Here is a 24,080-nt window from a genome sequence, read left to right as displayed (position 1 = left end):
TTTAAAACAATTTTTTTTTTGTTATATTACTTTCTTTAGAACTTATAATAAAATAAGAAACTAAATTTAGCCTAATTCAAGGTAAAGAAAATATTAAAATCAATTTCTTTGAAAAAATTTCCAAAATCTTAAAAAAATTAGTAAATTCAATTTATTAGTTAAGACAACAAAAAATAATTTAGGCTACGACAACATGAATGTTATTACTATATCGTTTCATTTTTATTGAATTCTTATTAAAATTATTTAAAAATATATATTTCATAATTTTATTTCGAAAAAAATTCTCAATTTTTTGCAAAAAAAAAGAAAATCACATTTTTTCAAAAAAAAAAAAAAAAATTATAAATGTAATAAAAGCTTTTTTCAATTTCGATTTCAAAGACTGGTTATTTTATATTTTTAAAATTTTCTTTAAGTTTTCCAAATGTGGACCGATCTGGATCGTACACTCCACCAAATTTGCTATTCAAAACAGCGAAAATGTTTGCATAAAAAGCTGTTTTTTGTATGCTAAAAATGGAAGAGCAGACATTACTGCTGTTTCAGCAAATAAAAGGCTGCTATATTATTATCATCAGCAAAAAAACTGCTGTTTTAAGTACAAAAATCTTTTGAAAACACACCGTTATGCTTTGATTATTTTTGGCATATTTTTAGAAATTTTGTTGGAAGAGATGACTTGTTAAAAAGCTACACTCATGGAAATTTGTTAGTAAAAACTGCAAAAATGTTTGCTGAAACAGCAGAAAGTCTGCTGAAAATGGGACAGCAGTAATTGTTTGCAAATTTAAAAATGTTTATAAAAGCTCAGAAATGCCATGAATATTTCAAAATTTTTTGTATTCTATCTTGTTTTTCAATTTACAAGCATATGACTTAAAATTTTTTTAAAATTTTGTACAACTTGCTATTGGGTTGCCCAAAAAGTAATTGCGGATTTTTCATATAGTCGGCGTTGACAAATTTTTTCACAGCTTGTGACTCTGTAATTGCATTCTATCTTCTGTTAGTTATCAGCTGTTACTTTTAGCTTGCTTTAGAAAAAAAGTGTAAAAAAAGTATATTTGATTAAAGTTCATTCTAAGATTTATTAAAAATTCATTTACTTTCTTTTCTAAAATCCGCAATTACTTTTTGGGCAACCCAATAATTTTTGATAGAATTTAAATAACAGCAGACAAAATAACTATGTACTTCTATTACATGTATGGCTTTAAACAAAAAATGTACGCCAAAAATTGGATGGGGGTATACTAATTTCGTCATTCCGTTTGCAACACATCGAAATATAAATGTCTGGCCCTATAAAGTATATATATTCTTGATCAGCGTAAAATTCTAAGAAGATCTAGACATGTCCGTCCGTCTGTCTGTTGCAATCACGCTACAGTCTTTAAAAATATAGATATTGAGCTGAAACTTTGCACAGATTCTTTTTTTGTCCATAAGCAGATTAAGTTCGAAGATGGGCTATATCGGACTATATCTTGATATAGCCCCCATATAGACCGATCCGCCGATTTAGGGTCTTAGGCGAATAAAAGCCACATTTATTATTCGATTTCGCTGAAATTTGGCACAGTGAGTTGTATTAGGCCCTTCAACATTCTTCGTCAATTTGGCTCAGATCGGTCCAGATTTGGATATAGCTGCCATATAGATCGATCCTTCGATTTAGAGTCTTAGGCCCATAAAAGCCACATTTATTATTCGATTTTGGTGAAATGTGGGACAGTGAGTTGTGTTGGGCCCTTCGACATCCTTCGATTTAGGGTCTTAGGCCCATAAAAGCCACATTTATTATTCGATTTCGCTGAAATTTGGCACAGTGAGTTGTGTTAGGCCCTTCAACATTCTTCGTCAATTTGGCTCAAATCGGTCCAGATTTGGATATAGCTGCCATATAGACCGATCCTCCGATTTAGGGTCTTGGGCCCTTAAAAGGCACATTTATTATCCGATTTTGCTAAAATTTGGGACAGTTAGTTGCGCTGAGCTCTTCGACATCCCTCGTCAATTTGGCCCAGGTCGGTCCAAATTTGGATATAGCTGCCATATAGACCGATCCTCCGATTTATGGTCTTAGGCCCATAAAAGCCACTTTTATTATCCGATTTTGCTGAAATTTGGGACAGTGAGTTGCGATGAGCCCTTCAACATCCTTCGTCAATTTGGTCCAGATCGGTCCAAATTTGGATATAGCTGCCATATAGACCGATCCTCCGATTTATGGTCTTAGGCCCATAAAAGCCACATTTATTATCCGATTTTGCTGAAATTTGGGACAGTGAGTTGCGATGCCCTTCGACATCCTACGTCAATTTGGCCCAGATCGCCCCAGATTTGGATATAGCTGCCATATAGACCGATCCTCCGATTTATGGTCTTAGGCCCATAATAGCCACATTTATTATCCGATTTTGATGAAATTCGGGACAGTGAATTGTGTAAGGCCCGTCGACATCCTTCGTTAATTTGGCTCAGATCGGTCCAGATTTGGATATAGCTGCCATATAGATGGATCCTCCGATTTATGGTGTAAAGCCCATAAAAGCCACATTCATTATCCGATTTTGCTGAAATTTGGGACAGTGAGTTGTGTTAGGCCCTTTGACATATTTCTTCAATTTGGTCCAGATCGCTTCAGATTTAGATATAGCCGTCATATAGACCGATTTCTTGATTTATGGTTTTGGGCCCATAAAATGCTCATTTTTTGTCCGATGTCGCCGAAATTTGGAACAGTGAGTTAAGTTAAGCCCCTTGATATACTTCTGCAATATCGCACAGATCGGTCCAGATTTGGATATAGCTGCCGTATAGACCGATATCGAGGTTTTAGGTTTTGGGGCCATAAAAGACGCATTTAATGTCCGATGTCGCTGAAATTTGGCACAGTGAGTTTGGTTAGGCTCTTCGACGTCCTTCTTAAATTTTGCCCAGATCAGTCCAGATTTGAATATAGCTGCCATATAGACCGATCTCTTGATTTAAGGTTTAGGGCCCATAAAAGAGGCATTTATTGTCCGATTTCGCCGAAATTTGGGACAGTGCTTTGTGTTAGGCTTTTCGACATGTTTATGCAACTTGGCCCAAATCGTTTTGAGATTTGGATATAGCTGTCATGTAGACCAATATCTCGATTTGAAGTCTTGGCCCCATAAAAGGCGCATTTATAATCCGATTTCACTGAACTTTGACGACTTATGTTCGGCTTTTCGACATCCGTGTCGTATATAGATCGGTATGAGGTATATGAGTATAAGGTATGAAATTTTCACCGAATTTTGATGAAAGGTGGTTTACATATATACCCGAGGTGGTGGGTATCCAAAGTTCGGCCCGGCCGAACTTAACGCGTTTTTACTTGTTTTTTATTAATATGATTCCATTGTTGTTTAGAAGTTAAAAAATTTTAATGGATTTATTCAAAAGTTTGCAATTTTTATTCAACATCAGCAGACAGTGTTTGCTGATATCAGCAGACTAATTTTTCTGGGTGTTCCGGATCCATCCATTGGTATACATTTCGAAATGTGGCTGAGCTCGTTCGCATTTTTGTTTTTTCTCTTTTAATGTCTACATGAGTGGCATGTCATTTTGTACCTAAATTGAAAGAAAAACGATTATGGAAAATCTGTATTCAGTGGTGATTATAAACATCCACTTAGCCAGACACATGTTTACATTTGTATTTTATTTTTTCTTTAACAAACAATAGACTTTTCAGCAGTAAACCTGCTGCTCTGAAATTGCAGATCAACTGCTGTATTAGCAGAACTACAGCAACAATAGCAGCAAAATTAAGTATTTATATTCAGAAGACAGTGTTTGCTATTCTCAGCAAGCTTTTTTCTATGAGTGTATTGAACAGGGATGCGCTAAATTTCAGCGAATTTTATACATATCTTCTATCTATATATGTATAAATGGATTTGTGTTTGTTTGTAAGTTTGTGTGTTTGTGGGTTTGTAAATTTGTTTGTTCCTTATAGACTTCTTCTCTTTTGTCAAATTTTCACAGATAGTGGGGAGTGGTCCGGAAGCAGCAATAGGCTATATAATTTATTGATATTGGTAGGGGTGCGGAGCTTCCCCCTTACCCTAAAAATACGACCCCAAAATAAAAGTGAACCAATCGGGACAATATGGGATTCAAATGAAAGGTATTTAAGAGTAGACTTCGAATTTTATATTAAAAATCGGATCCAAGTAACGGGGGGGATGCCCGACCCCAAAAATCCCTAAAATAGGTTTATTGAACGATAATGGCAACATGGGACTCGAATGAAAGGTATTCAGGAGTAGATTTCGACAAATGGTCAGGAAGGAGGAAAATGCTTTTTAGTTTGTTGATATTGGAAGGGGGCGGACCCTCTCCCGTTACCCCAAAAACACCACGTAAAATCAAAAGTGGACCGATGGGGCTATATGGGTATCAAATGAAACGTATTGGGGAGTAGAATACGCATACGGTATTAAAAATTGGGATGAAATATGCGAGGGGTCGTCCAACCCCAAAAACTCCCCCAAACAAACATATTTGAAGTAAATATCAATATAAGACTCAAAGACTGAAAGGTATTTGGGACTAGACTACGAATATGACATAAAAAATGAGGTCCAAGTAATTGGGGTTCAAATTAAAGGTATTAGGTAGCAGATTACGAATATGACATTAAACTTTTTGTCCGAGAATCTAGGTGGTGCTTTACTTCCCCATTAAAACAATGGGGGACCAAGTGATTGATATTTTTAAATGGAGTGCGTCATTCAAATTTGTGCTCAAGTGGCAGATGGAGTGAGGCGCCCCCCATCAAACGGCTGTATACACCAATTATGACAATATGGGGTTAAATTCAAAGTACAAGATTGTGAACTGCGAATATGATATTTTCATTCTGCTCATATATCAAGCGGACCACCTCCAATCAATTATAGGAGCAGTTGCAAACCTTAAGTCAAGGTGGCCCCCATTTTTAGCCCATAAACAAGGAGCCTTCTTTTCCTAGACAAGTCCAAACAACGTGCTGCTGGGCAACATTTGCATGTTCAAAAGTTTTACATGACCGCTGAGAATCGTTTAATATTGCAATTTGATTCGATTTAAAAAATGCTTAATTATGACTATTCAACAGAAAGCCAGACAACTACCACATCATGTTCAATACTATAGGCGCTAAGCCGCTCCAGGCGTGTAGCAGCATAGACAAAGAAATCTATAGGCTCATAACAATATGTTCAAAAAAGCTCTAACAGATGGGGGAAATGTAAAATTCTTAGTTGTTTATATGTGATTCCGCAAGCATCCGGGGCGACATGGAACGGAGAACTTTTAAGTTATTTTATTAACATTTTGGGTATTAAAGTCTAAGCCTTTCCCTTATCGATGGCAGCACTAACATTTAAATAAGCACCATCTATTAGGTGTTTGCAGAGAGAGGGCATAGTGGTAAACATTGATCATGCTGCATTTATCTGTGTTATCCCAATTTATCGGTTCGTAGAATAATGAAAAATAAAGTATAGAAGTTTCGTTGCGGTTGTTTGCTGTATTACTTTTTAAATTTCCACAATAAGACGGGCCTTAACAATATGTGTTTCAGGTAGTTTAAGTGGCTATCTTTGCCATAGATAAAAATTTATTTAGTAAGGTGGGGATATCCAAGTTTGTGTTAAACTGTTAGAGGGGAAGGCTCAACGAACGTACTCAGAATTAGAGCTATTGGAGAGTAAGTTACTTTACAGAGGTGACATTTTTCTACGTCTTGAGAGCGAAAGCTCAGTGGAGCGGGTTTGATTGAAAATTTGGCTCAAATATAAGTAGCCTCCTTTTCGTCAAGCACAAGTGGCGTGCGGATAAGCACACATTTTTTTCGTTTTGTCACTCGATTCCTTCGCCAAGTCAGTGATGTTTTCAATGACTTGGCGAGAGAACCGAGTGACAATTAGTAAAAGCGTGAAAAGTTCGGCCGGAACGAATCTTACATACCCTCTACGGGGGATCTCTTTATAGGCAAACAAAGATTGATGGATAAAAATTGCAAAGCTATTGGAGCTAATTCAGGTTATCAACCAATTCGGAACATGGTGGGTTTGGTTGTTGGAGACCATAGTAGATGTCATGGTGCAAAATGCCAGCAAAAATTGGATGAGACCTGAGCCCTATAGTGGCCTAAGAATTAAAATCGGGAGATCGGTTCATATGGGAGCTATATCAGGTTATGGACCCTATCAGACCATATTTGGCACGTATGTGGAAGGTCATAGGAGAAATCGTTAAAACAAAATTTAGCCAAACCGCATAAGCATTGCTCCCTTTAGAGGCTCAAAGAGTCAAATTAGGAGATCGGTTTATATGGGAGCCATATCAAGTTTTAAACGGTTTTGAACTATACTGAGCACAGTTGTTGGAAATCATAACAAAATATCTTATGAAAAATTTGAGACAAATCTGATAAGAATTAAGGGGTGTAAGGGCTCAAGAAGTCAAGATCCAAAATCGGTTTATATGGCAGCTATATAAAAACATAGACCATATTACCCATTTAAAATCCCAACTTACCTACATTAATAGGAAGTATTTGCGCAAAATTTCATTTCATGTTGGCGTGCTTTCGTCAGATGAACAGACCGACATGGGTAAATCGAATTAGAATGTCAAGACGATCAAAAAAAATATACATATGTAGTTTGTTGGCTCTCAGATGAATATTTCGATGCTTTACAAACGGAATGACGCAATTAGATTATTATGGAGGGTATAAAAAGAAAAACCAAATATAGTGGTTCAGGCCGAAAGTTTTTGAATTTAAAAACAAGTAAGAAGGCGTTAAGTTCGGCCGGGCCGAACTTTGGATACCCATCACCTCGGGTATGTATGTGAACCACATTTCGTCAAAATCCAGTGGAAAATGCATACCTTATGCCCCATAGCAGATTTATAGATATCATCCGATTTAGACCAAATGCTTATAAGTACATGTCATTGTTCAACCGAGAGATCGGTCTATATGGTACCTATATCCAAATCTGGACCGATCTGAGCCAAATTGAAGACAAATATCGAAGGGTCCAACACAAGTCATTGTCCCAAATTTCGGCGACATCGGACAATAAATGCGCTTTTTATGGGACCAAAACCTTAAATCGAGAGATCGGTCTATATGGCAGCTATATCCAAATCTGAACCGATCAGGACCAAATAGAAGAAAGATGTCGAAGGGCCCAAGGCAAATCACTGTCCCAAATTTCAGCAAAATCGGATAATAAATGTGGATTTTATGGGCCTAAGACCATAAATCGGAGGATCGGTCTATATGGCAGTTATATCCAAATCTGAACCGATCTAGGCCAAATTAACGAAGGATGTCGAAGGGCCCAACACAACTCACTGTCCCAAATTTCAGCAAAATCGGATAATAAATGTGGCTTTTATGGGCCTAATACCATAAATCGGAGGATCGGTCTATATGGCAGCTATATCCAAATCTGGACCGATCTGGGCCAAATTAACGAAGGATTTTGAAGGGCCTAAAACAACTCACTGTGTCAAATTTCATCCAAATCGGATATAAAATGTGGCTTTTATGGGCCTAAGACCCTAAATTGGAGGATCGGTCTATATGGCAGCTATATCCAAATTTGGACCGATCTGAGCCAAATTGACGAAGGATGTCGAAGGGCCCAACGCAACTCACTGTCCCAAATTTCAGCAAAATCGGATAATAAATGTGGCTTTTATGGGCCTAAGACCCTAAATCGGCGGATTGGTCTATATGGGGGCTGTATCAAGATATAGTCCGATATAGCCCATCTTCGAACTTAACCTGCTTATGGACAAAAAAAAAGTGTGCAAAATTTCAGCTCAATATCTCTATTTTTAAAGACTGTAGCGTGATTTCAACAGACAGACGGACAGACGGACGGACATGTCTAGATCGTCTTAGATTTTTACGCTGATCAAGAATATGTATACTTTATAGGGTCGGAAATGGATATTTCGATATGTTGCAAACGGAATGACAAAATGAATATACCCCCATCTTTCGGTGGTGGGTATAATAGACAAAATGATGACAATATGATGGGAATCAACGGCGAGCATCACCAACAACAAATTTAGTGCCATCTATTGGGAGATAGATATTATTTGAATAGCCAAGCAAACCAGAGCATAAAAAAAGAGCTCAAGAGTTAACGGATAATGTGTTCAAAGTTGCTTTTCCCTACTGTTTTGACAAGTTGTATGTCCTTCGAATAAATAAAATAAAGGAACTAACCTTTGACTGTTTTCGGTATTATTTTCTTAACCCTTCTACCCTGGGACAGGCTTCCACAATAGTCTAAAAGTTCTATAAAAACATGGCCGTAAAATATAAACGTAACTTAGTGACTGCAAGGAGAGTAATTGAAAAGAAAGTTATAATTCATATGATGTAAAAGGAAGCGCAGCGAAGCGGGCCCGGCTAGTTCCTGTATATAATTTTTCTTTATTTTAAGAACGGATAGGTTACCATAGCAAAGTTAAATGCAGCATGATACATTTTTAGCACTCTGCCCTCTATCTCTTCGTGTTGGTGTCTCCATTCAGTTGGCCCATTTGCAAACAGATGACGCTTTTCTAAATGTTAGTGCTGCCATCTATAAGAGAAATGTTTAGACCTTAATACTCAAAATGTTAAAAAAAAATAACTTCAAACGGGGGGCTCAAATGAAAGGTCTTTGGAAGTAAAGCACGAATCTGATAGCAATATTCCGGAAATGGGTCTTTGGGCCACCCCACCGCCATAACACCAACCAAATAGGATGTATTTGCTGACCATTGCAATATGAGGCTCAAATAAGAGGTTTTTTTGGGGTAGAACACGAATCTGATATATATTTTCAAACCCAAGTCACTGAGTGGCCTCCCCACACCGGTCTTGTTTGCCGACTATGGAATAAAGGAGCTCAAACGAAAGGTATTTGGGAGTAGACCGTGAATCTGATAGGGGACGTACCACCACCATAACAAACCCCAAGTAGGACGTATTTGCACACCAAGTCAATTTGGGTCTTTAAGACAGTGGAGCCCGATATTCAGAGTGTTTAGGGCCCATACCCCAAACCGGAAATATTTGCTGGTTTTTGCAATGGTATTTGATTGATTAGAAAACGAATTTCATATCCAATTTTAAGGCCAATGAAAAAATGGCCATATATGAGAATAGAGCACGTTGCTAATATATTTTCAGGGCTTAGTGTTTGGAGGACCACCCCAATCCCCAAAACTCTCCTAAATCGGGCATATTTACCGACCATAACAATGTGAAGCTTAAATGAAAGGTATTGAGGGGTAGAGCAAGAGTTGATACCCACTTTCAGAACCAATTTTCTGGGATTATGGAACTCAAATGAAGGGTATATGCGAGCAGAATACGAATCTAATATCCAAATGTGGAACCACGTTTCTGGTCTACCCCTTTCCCAAAATACCCCACTAACAGCAATTTTTTGCTGACCTTCGCAATATGGGGCTCAAATAAAGGTATTTGGGAGTAGATTACGAATTTGATATCCAATTGTAGGACCGTGTATTTTGGGTATCACCCTCTCCCAAAAACACCCCCCAAAGAGTAAAAATTTTTCGACCATGCCAATATGTGGCTCTAATGAAAAGTATTTGAGATTAGAAAACGAATTTGATAACCTTTTTTGGGGCCATGTTATTGGGGGGTGCCTCTTCGTGTAAACTCCCCTAAACCATTGGCAATATGAGATTTAAATAAATGGTATTTTAAAGAAGAGCATGATGCTGATATGTTTTTCAGGGCCAAGTGTCTGGGGGACCCCCGAAAACACCCCTAAATCAGACATCATGAGCTTATCGGGCTGAAGTAAAGTATTTTAAGAATCGAGTTCACCTTACATCCAAACTTAATTCCGTAGACCAATAAAGATCATATGGGATTCAGATAGAGGCAAGTATATTGATAAACTATTTGTCAAGCGATATACTATTTTCTTAGGTAGTTCACCAAAAGTTCTTTAATTGTCGAAAATATATATTCCAAGGAAAATTTTGTTCCATGTAAAGTGAAAGAAGGCGCAGCGAAGCGGGCCCGGGTCAGCAAGCATATCGTCTCGATATTCTGGGTCAATATAGCCATTTCCATCCGTCCGTCTGTCGACATCACGATAGCAGTCGAACACGATAAAGGGTTAATTTTTAGCGAAATCCATGGTGGTGGATACCTAAAATTCGGCCCGCACGAACTTAGCACGATTTTATTTGAATCAGAATGTCAAGACAATCTAGAATACGAATAATTCATGGGGTCGCAGATCAACATTTCAGATTCCTTTTTTGTTCATAAGTAGGTTAATTTCGAAAATGGGCTATATCGGACTATATCTTGATATAGCCCCCATATAGACCGATCCGCCGATTTAAAGGTCTAAGGGCCATAAAAGCCACATTTATTATCCGGTTTTGCTGAAATTTGGGTCAGTGAGTTATAGCTGCCATATAGATGGATCCTCCGATTTATGGTGTAAGGCCCATAAAAGCCACACTCATTATCCGATTTTGCTGAAATTTGGCACAGTGAGTTGTGTTGGGCCCTTCAACATTCTTCGTTAATTTGGCCCAGATCGGTCCAGATTTGGATATAGCTGCCGTATAGACCGATTTCTCGACTTAAGGTCTTGGGCCCATAAAAGGCGTATTTATTGTGTGATTTCGCCGAAATTTGGGACAGTCAGTTGTGTTAGGTCCATCAACATTCGTCTTCAATTTGGCCTAGATCGGTAAAGATTTGGATATATTGGGTTGCCCAAAAAGAAATTGCGGATTTTTTAAAAGAAAGTAAATGCATTTTTAATAAAACTTAGAATGAACTTTAATCAAATATACTTTTTTTACACTTTTTTCCTAAAGCAACCTAAAAGTAACAGCTGATAACTGACAGAAGAAAGAATGCAATTACAGAGTCACAAGCTGTGAAAAAATTTGTCAACGCCGACTATATGAAAAATCCGCAATTACTTTTTGGGCAACCCAATAGCTGCCACAGAGTTGGAAACCACAACCTTGAGACAGTCAGTAACTTTATCTACCTCGGCACCGCCGTAAGCGAAACGAATGACACCAGTTTTGAGATTAAGTGAAGAATAATACTGGCAAACAGATGCTACTTTGGACTAAGTAACCAGTTTAGAAACCTCTCGACAGACGAAGATTACACTATACAAGACATTGATACTACTCGTGCTGTTACGTGGTCCTGAAGCATGGGTACTTGTGAAAGCAGATGAGGCAGTGCTTGGAGTATTTGAGAGAAAGTTTCTTCGTAAAATATATGGACCAGTTTGCGACAATGGAGAATATAGGCAACGTATGAACCACGAGCTGTATGAGCTGTATGACGACGATACCATAGTTATACGCATCATAATACAATGGCTGCGTGGGCTAGGTCATGTTGTCAGAATGGTTGAAGAAGCTCCAGCAAAGAAGTCTTATGAAGGCAAACACGGTGGTACACGCAAACCGGGAAGACCAAAAGTCCGATGGAAAGATCAGTAGTGGGAGACACCTCGAAATTTGGTGTCAGAGATTTTAGAATGAGCGCAGAAGATCAAGGCGCTTGGAACGCTATTCTACGTTCGGCTAGTAGAACAAATATTCTGTCATAGCCAACTAAAGCCAAAACCATATAGAGCGATCTCTGGATTTAAGGTCTTGGACCCATAAAAGGCGCTTTTATTGTCCGATTTCGCCAAAATTTGGGACAATGAGTTGCGTTAGGCCCTTCGACAAATTTCTTTCGGTTCAGACTTGGATATAGCTGCCATATAGACCGATATTTCTATTTAAAGTCTTGGCCCCATAAAAGGCATATACATAGTCCGATTTCGCCCAAATTTGACACAGTGACCTATGTTAGGCTTTTCGACATCCGTGTCGGTTATAGATCGATATAACTATATTAGGATATGGCTACCAAAAATACCACTATTTTGTTCTGCAAACTTGAACAATGACTTGTACCTGTTATTAGACCACTCAATATCCGTGCCGACTTTGGACCAAATCGGACCATATTTCGATAAAGATGCTATGGGGCATAAGGTATGCATTTTTCACCGGATTATGACGAAAGGTGGTTTACATATAAACCCGAGGTGGGGAATATCCAAAATTCGGCCCGGCCGAACTTAACGCCTTTTTTACTTGTTTACATTTTCCCAACATTTCGGCTAATTTCTCAATTTTTAAGAACTGCAGCGTGATTTCAACAGGCAGGCAGAGGGACATCGCTTGATCGTCTTAGATTTTTAAGACGATCAAGAATATATATACTTTATAGGATCGGAAGTGGATATTTCGATATGTTACAAAGGAAATGACAAAATGCATATACCCCCATTCTTCGATGGTGGGTCAAGTCAAGGTTGGTCAAGACACAACTCAGTAGCAGTTAAAATCCTAACCAAAATCTAATTTTTATTGACTAAACAATTTATACAAAATAAATTTATAATTTTTCAATAAATTTCACAATTTTTATCTGTTTCTCTTTCGAGACAAGCTCAATGATCGGAGATGCAAATGGAAAAGGAAGCCAAAGATAGCAACACACACCAACCACTATGGGACGCGTTACGTTTTTGGTTAGAAGACTTTTCAACCATATTAGGTGTGATGGCTTCAAGGGCCGTGCGTTGGTATGTTGTATTTGAATCGTATTAATAGCGAAAACGCATCTATGAGACAATTACCACATTAACCACACTCGCCAACCCTGTCTATAAGCTGTACTTTTCCCAATACATGTATTTTTGTGTAATGACAGACATTCTTTCTGTGACAAATTACACTTCTTCCGTATTACACATGATTTTTGTGCATCTGTTGGAAGTTATATTGATGGCTTCGAACGCTAAAACAACGGCAATGGATCTCGCTGTTGCTCCGTGGTTTGAATCAGGCCGGGCTCTGCCGAATTTTTAGTTTTTCAAGTTTTTTGCCTGTTAGGGCGAAGACCATTACAAATGGAATGACTTGATTAGTATACCTCCATGCCTATGGTGATGGGCATAAAATGGAGTTTTGAATACATTTTCTATACCCTCCACCATAGGATGGGGGTATACTAATTTCGTCATTCCGTTTGCCACACATCGATATGTTGATCTGGGAATAAACAAAGTAAATATATTCTTGATCGTCTTGACATTCTGAGTCGATGTCTGTCGAAAGCACGCAAACTTTTGGAAGGAATAAAGCTAGGAGCTTGAAATTTCGCATAAATATTTCTTGATTTAGCAGGTCGTTTTGGATTGTAAATGGGCCAAATCTGTTTCTGTTTTGGTATAGCTGCCATATAAACCGATATTGGATCTATAAAGCGATATCGACCAAAGAACTTGACAAATGCGATACATGGTGGAGGGTTTATAAGATTCGGTCCGGCCGAACTTAGCACGCTTTTGTTTAAATTTAACAATAAAAACAGAATGGTCCTAATTAAATATATTATACCCACCACCGAAGGATGGGGGTATATTCATTTTGTCATTCCGTTTGCAACACATCGAAATATCCATTTCCGACCCTATAAAGTATATATTCTTGATCAGCGTAAAAATCTAAGACGATATAGACATGTCCGTCTGTCTGTTAAAATCACGCTACAGTCTTTAAAAATATAGATATTGAGCTGAAATTTTGCACAGATTCTTTTGTTGTCCATAAACAGGTTAAGTTCGACCGATCCATATAGACCGATCTCTCGGTTTTAGGTTTTGGAGCCATAAAAAACGCATTTATTGACCGATGTTGCCGAAATTTGGAACAAAGATTTATGTTAAACCCCTCCACATATTTCTGCAATTTGGTTTAGATCGATCAAGATTTGCATATAGCTGCCATATAGACCGATCCTCCGATTTATGGTCTTAGGCCCATAAAATCCACATTTGTTATCCGATTTTGCTGAAATTTGGGACAGTGATTTGCCTTAGACCCTTCGACATCTTTCTTCGGCCCGGCCGAACTTAACGCCTTCTTACTTGTTTTTTTTTTTTTTTATTTAGTATTAAAAGTATAATTGTCCCGATTCCCACAAGGCAATTTTTTTTGCGGCATTTCTAAGCAGAGAGGGAGAGAGAGAGGAGTGGGTATTAGTGGATTGACAAACCATTCCCCCTTACACTCTCTCCTATAGACTTAGAAACGCCCAAAGGAAAGTTACCTTGTGGGAAACAGGAATATTTTACTTCATTGCTCAATTAAAAAGCATTTTTTTCCACTTGGACTTTGCCATAAAAACTTAACTTTCATTGGCAGTGTCAGTCTTTGTGTCAGTCTCTTATATTAACAGCATTTTTCATAATTTTTTTTTTTTCAAAGTATGAAAAAGAAACTTTAAAATCACATAAATTAAACATACATAACAAAATCTACAATCTAATCCGTTTAATATAACCTTACACATAATGGTGGGAACAATTCTCTAGAGCACTATTTTTCAGAGGAAAACTAATGTTAAAAAAAATTAATAAAACAAATTATAATAAGTGTTGTTTCAAAACCCTAAAAAAGAAAAAAAACACATAAAACAATTTAAAAACAAAATCTTGAAATATAATAATCATACAGAAAAAAATAACAAAAATATATATTTATATAAACCATATACAAATCACCTCCAAAAAAATTTGCACTGAGTCCAAATGTTTCAAATTAAAAAAAAAAAAAAAAACGACTACAACAGAACCATTAAGAAGCTTTAATTTTTCCGTAAACTCTATCCAAATTTATTTCTACTTCTATATTTACTAATAAATTATATATTTATTCGCTATTAAATATTTTTTATAGTTTTGTGGTTAAACCTAACATTCCATTCTATACACAACAATTTTTATATATGTAAGTCTTCTTAAGCTAAAAATGATCAAATTAATTCTTAAAATTTTCTTTAAATGGCTGTTTAAAATATTTTTATAAAAAAAAAACAAAAATTAAATCAATTAAAAAACCCAAAGCCCTTATCAAATTCGAATTTGTTTAAATTTTTTCTAAAAAAAAAAAAAACAAAAACCAAAACGAAATTATGTATGCATACTGAAAATAAATGTTTGTTCTTAAAAAAAAAACAAAAAGGATTTTCAATAAAAAATGGGGGAAAATATATAAAAGAATTCGAAAACAAGTAAAAAGGCGTTAAATTCGGCCGGGCCGAACTTTGGATACCCACCACCTCGGGTATATCTATGAACAACCTTTCGCCAAAATCCAGTGAAAAATGCATACCTTATGCCCCATAGCAGCTCTATAGATATCATCCGATTTAGACCAAATGCTTATAAGTACAAGTCATTGTTCAACCGAGAGATCGGTCTATATGGCAGCTATATCCAAATCTGGACCGATCTGAGCGAAATTGAAGACAAATATCGAAGAGCCCAACACAAGTCATTGTCCCAAATTTCGGCGACATCGAACAATAAATGCGCTTTTTATGGGCCCATAACCTTAAATCGAGAGATCGGTCTATATGTCAGCTTTATCCAAATCTGAACTGATCAGGGCCAAATAAAAGAGAGATGTCGAAGGGCCTAAGGCAAATCACTGTTCCAAATTTCAGCAAAATCGGATAATAAATGTGGCTTTTATGGGCCTAAGATCCTAAATCGGAGGATCGGTCTATATGGCACCTATATCCAAATTTTGAACGATCTGGGCCAAATTGACGAAGAATGTTGAAGGGCCTAACACAACTCACTGTGCCAAATTTCATCCAAATCGGATATTAAATGTGGCTTTTATGGGCCTAAGACCCTAAATCGGAGGATCGGTCTATATCCAAATTTGGACCGATCTGAGCCAAATTGACGAAGGATGTCGAAGGGCCCAACGCAACTCACTGTCCCAAATTTCAGCAAAATCGGATAATAAATGTGGCTTTTATGGGCCTAAGACCATAAATCGGAGGATCGGTTTATATGGCAGCTATATCCAAATCTGAACCGATCTGAGCCATATTAACGGAGGATGTCGAAGGGCCTTAGGTAACGCACTGTCCCAAATTTCAGCAAAATCGGATAGTAAATGTGGCTTTTATGGGCCTAAGACCCTAAATCGGAGGATCGGTCTATATGGCAGCTATATCCAAATTTGGACCGATCTGAGCCAAATTGACGAAGGACGTGGCAGGGCCTAACACAACTGACTGTCTCAAATCAAAGCAAAATCGGATAATAAATGTAGCTTTTATGGGTCTAACACCCTAAATCGGAGGATCGGTCTATATGGCAGCTATATCCAAATCTGGACCAATCTGAGCCAAATTGAAGACAAATATCGAAGAGCCCAACACAAGTCATTGTCCCAAATTTCGGCGACATCGGATAATTAATGCGCTTTTTATGGTCCCAAAACCTTAAATCGAGAGATCGGTCTATATGGCAGCTATATCCAAATTTTGACCGATCTGAGCCAAATTTACGAAGGATGTCGAAGGGCCCAACGCAACTCACTGTTCCAAATTTCATCCAAATCGGATATAAAATGTGGCTTTTATGGGCCTAAGACCATAAATCTGAGGATCGGTTTATATGGCAGCTATATCCAAATTTGGACCGATCTGGGCCAAATAGTCGAAGGATGTCGAAGGGCATAACATAACTCACTGTCCCAAATTTCATCCAAATCGGATATTAAATGTGGCTTTTATGGGCCTAAGACCCTAAATCTGAGGATCGGTCTATATGGCAGCTATATCCAAATTTGGACCGATCTGGGCCAAATTGACGAAGGATGTCGAAGGGCCTTAGGTAACGCACTGTCCAAAATTTCATCCTAATCGGATAATAAATGTAGCTTTTATGGACCTATAACCCTAAATCGGAGGATCGGTCTATATGACAGCTATATCCAAATCTGGACCGATCTGAGCCAAATTGACGGAGGATATCGAAAGGCATAACACAACTCACTGTCCAAAATTTCAGCAAAATCGGATAATAAATGTGTCTTTTATGAGCCTAAGACCCTAAATTGGAGGATCGGTCTATATGGCAGCTATATCCAAATCTGGACCGATCTGAGCCAAATTGACGGAGGATATCGAAGGGCATAATACAACTCACTGTGCGAAATTTAATCCAAATCGGATATAAAATGTGGCTTTTATGGGTCTAAGACCCTAAATCTGAGGATCGGTCTATATGGCAGCCATATCCAAATCTGAACCGATCAGAGCCAAATTGAAGAAAGATGTCGTAGGGCCTAGCACAACTCATTGTCCCAAATTTCAGCAAAATCGGATAATAAATGTGGCTTTTATTGGCCTAAGACCCTAAATCGGCGGATCGGTCTATATGGGGGCTATATCAAGATATAGTCCGATTTAGCCCATCTTCGAATTTAACCTGCTTATGGACAAAAAAACGAATCTGTGCAAAGTTTCAGCTCAATATCTCTATTTTTGAAGACTGTAGCGTGATTTCAACAGACAGACGGACAGACGGACGGACATGTCTAGATCATCTTAGATTTTTACGCTGATCAAGAATATATATACTTTATTGGGTCGGAAATGGATATTTCGATGTGTTGCAAACGGAATGACAAAATGAATATACCCCGCTCCGTCGGTGGTGGGTATAACAAAACAAATTCAATGAGAACGGTACAACCTTATCGCCAACCCAATTTATTCAATCAGGGTAGGAAAAATTACTCAAAATAAAGGAACAAATTTAAGATTCCATGACACATTATTCTTTTGGTGAAAAATATCGTAAATTTAACAAAATGTGGAAAACTTTACGGTCAAAATGTATGCATAAATAAATTCTACCCTTGGCTCAATAAATCTCTTCTTCAATTATTATATCAACACGAAAAGGCAGAAAAAAATGGTTGCAATTAGCCTGAGCAGTCCACTACAATATATAAAAGAATTCGAAAATTAACTGTCGGTGGTCGGTTGAAGTTACACAGAGCAAACGAAATCAAAAACTCCGAAACATTTTCAAAAAAATTCTACCAGATGGAGACAAACACAAATTTCTTTTCATTTGTAGGCGTATACACTAATAAAAAAACTACATCTAGTGAAAACTTTTGCGATTCCTTAAAAAAAAGCTCTGGTTAAGGATTCTACACCACAGTTGGCATGACAGCTTAAAGCTTCTTAAAGCTTTTGTTTAGTAAAACTATAACAAATGGTTGATGTTTTTGCTATGCCAATGTCTTAAGAAGCTTTAAGCTTAAGCTGCTATGCCATCGAGAAAACACACCTTTAGAGCTGTAATCAATGATGATGGTTGCAGTCTCATAAAAGTTCGTATCAAGTTTTAAACGCCACCACACAACAACAATTGGCGCAATATTAGGTTAGCCCGAAAAAAAACCAAAATTGGGATAAATAAATAGAAAGAAGTTCCTTATGTTACTTCGAATTCAAAAATGCTTTCAGATTTTCAAAATATTAACATTTAATAGGGAAATACCATTTTTCCAAAAAACATGCGAAGACATTCAAAAGTTCGATTTCACAGAAATTGTTAATGACACATGACTCCTCGTGTTCACCCTATTTACGGAATGCTGCCACGTTTTCGAAATTCGTATATTCAAGGGAGCTATGGCAATTTAGGAGTAAAATTTTAGTACCAATAATTTTCGATTTGCTAACTGTTCAACGAAAACAAACCGGTTTTCGTTTTAAATAGTAAAGGGTGATTTTTTTGAGGTTAGGATTTTCATGCATTAGTATTTGACAGATCACGTGGGATTTCAGACATGGTGTCAAAGAGAAAGATGCTCAGTATGCTTTGACATTTCATCATGAATAGACTTACTAACGAGCAACGCTTGCAAATCATTGAATTTTATTACCAAAATCAGTGTTCGGTTCGAAATGTGTTCATTCACCGTAACGTTGCGTCCAACAGCATCATTGAAAAAATACGGTCCAATGATTCCACCAGCGTACAAACCACACCAAACAGTGCATTTTTCGGGATGCATGGGCAGTTCTTGAACGGCTTCTGGTTGCTCTTCACTCCAAATGCGGCAATTTTGCTTATTTACGTAGCCATTCAACCAGAAATGAGCCTCATCGCTGAACGGTGAATGAACACATTTCGAACCGAACACTGATTTTGGTAATAAAATTCAATGATTTGCAAGCGTTGCTCGTTAGTAAGTCTATTCATGATGAAATGTCAAAGCATACTGAGCATCTTTCTCTTTGACACCATGTCTGAAATCCCACGTGATCTGTCAAATACTAATGCATGAAAATCCTAACCTCAAAAAAATCACCCTTTATATACGAGGCATGAACTGCGGAATGGATATTCGAAACATTTTTGGATCTACGAATTTGAAATTTTCAATGACAGAAAAATTTACCCCAAAAATCAGAAGTTCGATTTCAAAGAAATTCTTAATGAAAAACAAGTAAAAGCGTGCTAAGTTCGGCCGGGCCGAATCTTATATACCCCCCACCATGGATCGCATTTGTCGAGTTCTTTTCTCGGTATCTCTTCTTAGGCAAAAAAGGATATACGAAAAGAGTTGCTCTGCTATTAAAACGATATCAATATATGGTCCGGTTTGGACCACAATTAAATTATATGTTGGAGACCTGTGTAAAATTTCAGCCAATTCGTATAAGAATTGCGCCCATTGGGGCTCACGAATTAAAATGGAGAGAACGATTTATATGGGAGCTGTATCGGGCTATAGACCGATTCAGACCATAATAAACACGTTTGTTGATGGTCATGAGAGTATCCGTCGTACAAAATTTCAGGCATATCGGATAATAATTGCGACCTCTAGGGGTCAAGAAGTCAAGATCCCAGACCGGTTTATATGACAGCTATATCAGGTTATGAACCGATTTGAAACATACTTGGCACAGTTGTTGGATATCATAACGAAATACTTCGTGCAAAAATTCATTCAAATCGAATAAGAATTGTGCCCTCTAGAGGCTCAAGAAGTCAAGACCCAAGATCGGTTTATATGACAGCTATATAAGGTTATGAACCGATTTGAACCATACTTGGCACAGTTGTTGGATATCGTAACAAAACACGTCGTGCAAAATTTCATTCTGATCGGAGAAGAATTGCGCCCTCTAGAGGCTCAAGAAGTCAAGACCCAAGATCTGTTTATATGGCAGCTATATCAGGTTATGGACCGATTTGAACCATACCTGGCACAGTTGTTCGATATAATAACAAAACACGTCGTGCTAAATTTCATTTCAATCGGATAAGAATTGCGCACTCTAGAGGCTCAAGAAGTCAAGACCCCAGATCGGTTTATATGGCAGCTATATCAGGTTATGGACCGATTTGAACCATACTTGGCACAGTTGTTGGATATCATAACAAAATACTACGTGCCAAAATTCATTCAAATTGGATACGAATTGCGCCCCCTAGAGGCTCAAGAAGTCAAGACCCAAGATCGGTTTATATGACAGCTATATAAGGTTATGGACCGATTTGAACCATACTTGGCACAGTTGTTGGATATCGTAACAAAACACGTCGTGCAAAATTTCATTCTGATCGGAGAAGAATTGCGCCCTCTAGAGGCTCAAGAAGTCAAGACCCAAGATCTGTTTATATGGCAGCTATATCAGGTTATGGACCGATTTGAACCATACCTGGCACAGTTGTTCGATATAATAACAAAACACGTCGTGCTAAATTTCATTTCAATCGGATAATAATTGCGACCTCTAGAGGCTCAAGAAGTCAAGTCCCAAGATCGGTTTATATGGCAGCTATACCAGGTTATGGACCGAATTGAATCATACTTAGCACAGTTGTTGGAAATCATAAAAAAACACGTCGTGCAAAATTTCATTACAATCGGTTATGAATTGCGCTCTCTAGAGACTCAAGAAGTCAAGACCCAAGATCGGTTTATATGGCAGCTATATCAAAACATGGACCGATATGGCCCATTTACAATACCAACCGACCTACACCAATAAGAAGTATTTTGTGCAAAATTTCAAGCGGAAGTTAGCGTGCTTCGGAAGTTTGTGCTTTCGACAGACAGACGGACGGACGGACATGGCTAGATCGACATAAAATGTCACGACGATCAAGAATATATATACTTTATGGGGTCTCAGACGAATATTTCGAGTAGTTACAAACAGAATGATGAAATTAGTATACCCCCCATCTTATGGTGGAGGGTATAATTATACTTTGCGATCTCCCGTATTATGGAATGCTTTCACATTTTCGAAATTGGAAGACTTAATGGAAATATGGAAATATTTTTCGATTCTCTGACCGATTTTCAACGAAACCAAACCACTTTTTCCTTTAAACAGTAAAATAAGGTCATAAACTGCACTTCGGAATACAAATTCGAAAAGTTGTGGATCTTCGAAAATTCGATTTTCCATGGGCTATATATACTCTTGTCAGAAAAGTTGACCAAACATTTAAAGTTTGATTTCTAAGAACTTGTTAATGGCAAATGATTCCTCGTGATCTCCCGAATTACAGAATGCTTTTACATGCTCCAAATACAGAGATTTAAAGGAGTTATGGCATTTTCGGAGTGAAATTTTGGTGCAAATATAATACCCTGTGGTACAGGGTATTATAAGTTTGTGCGTTTGTTTGCAACGCTAAGAACAAGAAGAGCTAGACCCATTGATAAGTACACCGATCGACTCAGAATCATTTTCTGATTCGATTTAGCCATGTCCGTCTGTCCCAAAATACCCCATAAACTGCAATTTTTTAGTGACCAACGCAATATGGGGCTCAAATAAAAGTATTTGGGAGTAGAATACGAATTTGATATCCCAATGTAGGACCAAGTATTTAGAGCATCACCCCTTTCACGAAAAACACCCAAAGCGAAAAAATTTTTCGACCATTTTTCGAAAGCTATTTGAGATTGGAAAACGAATTTGATAACTAATTTTGGGACCACGTGTTTGTGGATCGCCTCAACCTTTAAACTCTCCTTAAACCAATGGCAAAATGAATTTAAATAAATGGTATTTGAAAGAAGAGCACGATGCTGATATTTTTTCAGGGCCAAGTATCTGGGGCACCACCTCTCCCCCGAAAACACCACTAAATCAGACATCATGACTAATAGTTTAACAATATAAGTGCCTTTATTTGAATACCATATGACCTTTATTGGTTTACGAATTTAATTTTGGATGTAAGGTGTACTCCATTCTTAATACTCATGATGCCATATAAACCAATCTTGGGTCTTGACTTCTTGAGCTTCTAGAGTGCGCAATTCTTATCCGATTTGAATGAATTTTTGCACGAAGTATTTTGTTATGATATCCAACAACTGGGCCAAGTATGGTTCAAATCGGTTTATAACCTGATATAGTTGTCATATAAACAGATCTGGGGACTTGACTTCTTGACCTTCTAGAGGGCGCAATTCCTATCCGATTTGGCTGAAATTTTGCATGACGTATTTTATTCTTACTTTCAACAACTGTGTCAAATAAGGTTCAAATCGGTTCATAACCTGATTTAGCTGCCATATAAACCGATCTGGGATCTTGACTTCTTGACCCCTAGAGGTCGCAATTATTATCCGATATGCCTGAAATTTTGTACGACAGATCCTCTCATGACCATCAACATACGTGTTTATTATGGTCTGAATCGGTCTATAGCCCGATACAGCTCCCATATAAATTGATCTCTCTATTTTACTTCTTAAGCCCCCAAAGGGCGCAATTCTTATTCGAATTGGCCGACATTTTACACAGGTCTCCAACATATAATTTAATTGTGGTCCAAACCGGACCATATCTTGATATCGCTCTAATAGCAGAGCAAATCTTTTCTTATATCCTTTTTTGCCTAAGAAGAGATGCTGGGAAAAGAACTCGACAAATGCGCTCCATGGTGGAGGGTATATAAGACTCGGCCCGGCCGAACTTAGCACGCTTTTACTTGTTATACCCTCCACCATAAGATGGGGGGTATACTAATTTCGTCATTCTGATTGTAACTACTCGAAATATTCGTCTGAGACCCCATAAAGTATATATATTCTTGATCGTCGTGAAATTTTATGTCGATCTAGCCATGTCCGTCCGTCTGTCCGTCCGTCCGTCCGTCCGTCCGTCCGTCCGTCTGTCTGTCGAAAGCACGCTAACTTCCGAAGGAGTAAAGCTAGCCGCTTGAAATTTTGCACAAATACTTCTTATTAGTGTAGGTCGGTTGGTATTGTAAATGGGCCATATCGGTCCATGTTTTGATATAGCTGCCATATAAACCGATCTTGGGTCTTGACTTCTTAAGCCTCTAGAGTGCGCAATTCTTATACGATTGGGATGAAATTTGGCACGACGTGTTTTGTTATGATATCCAACAACTGTGCCAAATATGGTTCAAATCGGCCCATAACCTGATATAGCTGCCATATAAACCGATCTTGGGTCTTGACTTCTTGAGCCTCTAGAGGGCGCAATTCTTATCCGATTGGAATGAAATTTTGCACAACGTGTTTTGTTATTATATCCAACAACTGTGCTAAGTATGGTTTAAATCGGTTCATAACCTGATATAGCTGCCATATAAACCGATCTGGGGTCTTGACTTCTTGAGCCTCTAGAGTGCGCAATTCTTATCCGATTGGAATGAAATCTTGCACAACGTGTTTTGTTACGATATCCAACAACTGTGTTAAGTATGGTTCAAATCGGTCCATAACCTTATATAGCTGTCATATAAACCGATCTTGGGTCTTGACTTCTTGAGCCTCTAGAGGGCGCAATTCTTATCCAATTTGAATGAATTTTGGCACGTAGTATTTTGTTATGATATCCAACAACTGTGCCTCATATGGTTCAAATCGATTCATAACCTGATATAGCTCTCATATAAACAGATCTGGGGACTTGACTTCTTGAGCTTCTAGAGGGCGCAATTCCTATCCGATTTGGCTGAAATTTCGCAAGACGTTTTTTTATTGTTACTTTCAACAACTGTGTCAAATAAAGTACAAGTCGGTTCATAACCTGATATAGCTGTCATATAAAC

Source organism: Stomoxys calcitrans, chromosome 1 (assembly GCF_963082655.1).
Source record: "Stomoxys calcitrans chromosome 1, idStoCalc2.1, whole genome shotgun sequence".
Classification (NCBI taxonomy): domain Eukaryota; kingdom Metazoa; phylum Arthropoda; class Insecta; order Diptera; family Muscidae; genus Stomoxys; species Stomoxys calcitrans.
Note: the sequence above shows the minus strand (reverse complement) of the source record.